General features: G+C 38.7%; 1 pseudogene; it reads right to left on the bottom strand.

Moving 5' to 3' along the window:
- Positions 1-2427: 2427 nt before the first annotated feature.
- LOC114702558 lies at positions 2428-2582 on the bottom strand (annotated as a pseudogene).
- Positions 2583-4183: the final 1601 nt, after the last annotated feature.

Raw genomic sequence — 4183 nt, 5'->3', positions numbered from 1 at the left:
TTGATGCATATGCAATGTAATAGTTAGGGTTGTCTATTGAAACGTAACATATAGAATGAATATGTATGTACACACACACACACACACACACACACACATAAAACACATAGACATACATAAAGAATTAATAACAGATGCCTCATACCGGAGAGGCTGAGAACCCAGTTGTCACTCAGTCCATGTGCAGGGTACCTCACTAGTCCCAATTCTGATACCAAGATCAGGAGGCTTCTGAAGAGCTGTTCCTCTCAGTCAGACAGAATCCTTGAAAAGTAGGTTCTCCCATCCAAGTACTAACCAGGCCTGCCAGAACCTGGAAACAATCTAGATGCCCCTCAACTGATGAATGGATTAAGAAAATATGGTACATATACACAATGGAGTACTACTCAGCAGAGAAAAACAATGACATCATGAAATTTGCAGGCAAATTGATGGAACTAGAAAATATATCATCCTGAGTGAGGTAATCCAGACTCAGAAGGACAAACATGGTATGTACCCACTCGTAAGTGGATACTAGATGTAAAGCAAAGGGTAATCAGGCAACAACCCACAACTCCAGAAAAGCTAACTAACAGGGAAGACCCAAAGAGGGATGCATGGACTGCCGTGGGAAGGGGAAATAATGGAGGTCTCCATGAGTAAACTGGGGATGAGGTGTGGGCAATGGAGGGTAGGCAATAGGGGATGAGAACATAAGGGAATGGGATGATTGAGCTGGAACTGAGAGGGAGGGGTTAAACAATGAAAGAGACACCATGATAGAGGGAGTTATCATTGGGATAGAGAAAAACCAGTGCGAGGGAAGTTGTCAGGAATCCTCAAGGATGACCCCAAGCTGGACTACTGGCAATAGGGGAGAGGGTGCCTGAACTGAACTGTCTTGCCCCAGAGAACAGACTGGTGAATACCTTAACTGTCATCACAAAACTTTTCTCCAATGACTGATGGAAGCAGATGCAGAGATCCACAACCAATCACTAGACAGAGCTCCAGGGGTCCAGTCAAAGACAAAGAGGGGTTCTACAAGCAAGTGCATCAGGATCATGATGGGAAAACATGCAGGGACGACCAAGTCAAACTAGAGGGAACTCATGAAAGTTCCAACTCCAGTGGAGCCTACATGGGACTGGACTAGGCCCTTTACATGGAGATAGTTGTGTAGCTTGATCTGCTTTGGGGGCCCCCTGGCGGTAGAATCAAAATCCATCCCTGGTGCATGAAGGGCCTTTGTGGAGCCCACTACCTACGGTGGGGCATCTCTTGCAGCCTTGAGGCAGGGGGAAGGTTTTGGACTTGCCTCTACTGAATGTGCCTCCCCACGGAAGGCCTTGCCTTCTTGTGGAAGAGGAGGGTGGGTTGGGAGGGAGAGGCTGGTGGGGGGAGGGCAGGAGGAGGGAAGAAGGGGATCTTTGATTGGTGTATAAAATGAATGAAAAAATTAAAAAGAAAAGAAAAGCAGGTTCTCCCACCTGTGGAGAAGCAGCATCAGCAGCTGTGGGGTAAATTAGAAGGGGAAGAAGGGAAACCAAGCAAGCAAAAGACAAATAATCTTCCTGCAGACAAGTTCTTTCTTTTGTGAAAACTGTTACCAGTAGTTGCTGCCCACAATTGGGGTGGGACTTCCCATATCAATTAAGGCAATCAGGGCAATTTTAAATGTGGCTCTATAGATGATTAATAATGATTCAGGATTTATATGGGTAAAAAAATGGGTCATATGAAATATCTACCCTGAGGTAGAAATAATGATTACCATTCACTTCTTTTCTTTTTCTGGATAATTTTATAGTATTTAAATATTACACTTTGAAGTTTCAATTAATGGACTGTAAAATACATTTATTTGTTCATACATTTCTTTGGGCACACATAGAGTTAAACTTGAGAAAATATGCGATTTTAGTTTTACTAAGAAAAAAAAATCACAGGCTATGAACCTGAGGGAAAATTGGCAAACAACTACTCACTAAAGTTTCTGGACTAGGGCAAGATAAAAATCAATGTATTTCAAGATATACATTACAAATTATTCTTATATTGTTCAAATTTATCTATTGAAAAGAACAAGATAGATGGTGTCCTCAGTTCTGTTTTTAAAAAATTGCTATCATATTGATATCTAAAAGCTTGCATCAACAACAAAAAGAAATTAATCTTATTTTCATGTATAGAAACAGAAGCACTACAATATTAAATAGTAATCTTTAACAGTTTCTAAGCATAGTGATACAAAGTTTCAGCATAGTGATTACTAAGAATGGAAAGATTGTTTTAATTAAATATCATTTATTCACTAACAGAAAAAGAGTACATCAGTATATCAATGAATAATGAATGGATTTTTTTGATAAATTTCACAGGTAAGTTGAAACATTTATATATATGTATAATTTACTTGCTTATTTATTTATTTTTAATGAAGAGGATTAATGCATTACCCCACCACCACTATTAATGCATTTGAATTTTCTACACTTAGGGTATTACAGGGGTCAGCACAACCGGAATGCAAATGGATAAGCCCCATCCTGAATAACACCTTTGTGATCTTGCTATCTCACCTTGAAGGTATGTATGAAACTCTTACTGGAGTAATTGAGGACTCAAGGAAATTGAAGAGTATTGCAGTTTTTTTCTTTAATCTAATGAAGTCATAGAGCCAGTTACAACGATATGAAACTTAGACTTGAAACACTACAGGCATTTTCCACTAACATCTTAAGAGAAAACCAAAGTTTGCACATGAAGGTCTATTCTTGAAGCATAGACACTGATGTCAAAAATTGGAGCTAAACTGCTGTGGAATATTAATTTAAGGTATGTTACTTTTGTTTATATTGCAATTGTTTAACTCTGTGAAGCTGTGTTACTTTGCCTGTCTACAACACCCAATGGTCTAATAAAGAAATGAACAGCCAATGGCAAGGCAGGAGAAAGGAGAGGTGGAGCTAGCAGGCAGAGAGAATATATGGGAAGAGAAATCTGGGAAAGGAGAAATCAAGGAACAAGAGAGGAAGGAGGACATCAGGGGCCAGCCACCCAGCTACACAGCCAGCCAAGGAGTAAGAGTAAGGTTTACAGAAGTAAGAGAACAGGGAAAGTCCAGAGGCAAAAGGTAGATGGGAAAAGTTAAGATAAGAAATGCTGGCAAGAAACAAGCCAAGTTAAGGCCAGGCATTCAGAATTAATAATAAGTATCCGTGTGTGACATACTTGGGAGCTGGGTGGTGGGTCCCCCAAAAGAGCAAAAACAAACAATACTAAACAATTCACTATTAAACGAATTACTGATTAAATGAATTTCTATTCCCTTTTATCCAGTTAAAAGAGAATGTTTAAAAATAAGCACTTAACATTAACATAATCAATCACAATTATAAATGAAGAATTAATAAAATACTTATATTTCTCCCAGTCATTGTTGTCAACATAATTGTCAACTTTTCAGCCAACTTGTTCATATTTGTCTCCTGATCCTGGGATCTGAGGAACTGAATGATTGGGGCAAACTGCAGTATAATGTTGTAGACAACCTTACTTCAGTTTTATTGTGCTTTTACACAGGAATGTAACAACAACAATAACAACAACAAAAGCAGTGATCCAAGGAGGATTGTTTGAGTTCTGGAAAACATCATTGGAAAAGCATGTAAATAAATACAAATAAGCATATACTAAGTATTTACAGAGCTGCCCTTTCCCAGAACTTTCTTGGGGCAGACCAATTTAAACACAGTTGCCTGGCACATACTATAGATTAAATCTGGGAAAACAAAACAGAAGGTCATAACCATATTCAGGGTACACTGACCAGATTAGGTTCTATAGCTAGGATATGATATCCAGCAAGAATAAATATGTCTTATAAACTGAATTTAAATATTTGTAACAGGAGACACAGAATCACATCCAACAACAATCCAGAGAATGAAATGCACCTGAGGTCAAAGGCCCTCTGTCTTTTTTTTACATGAAGCCTCTCTCACAGTTCCCCAAGACATTGTTCAGTATGCATCATTCTTTCAACCATGTTCTGGCCAAAATGAATCAGATGTATAAATGCAGAAAGAATAAAAAAATATATTTCTCCCAGTGCCAATGATTATCAAGTGACTATACCATAGGATGGTACAGCATGCTACTCTAGTGTTTGATGGGTATATCGAGTAGTGTTGTC

The sequence above is a fragment of the Peromyscus leucopus genome, chromosome 9 (genome assembly GCF_004664715.2).
Source record: "Peromyscus leucopus breed LL Stock chromosome 9, UCI_PerLeu_2.1, whole genome shotgun sequence".
Taxonomy (NCBI): domain Eukaryota; kingdom Metazoa; phylum Chordata; class Mammalia; order Rodentia; family Cricetidae; genus Peromyscus; species Peromyscus leucopus.
This window is presented reverse-complemented; position numbering and strand designations above follow the sequence as displayed.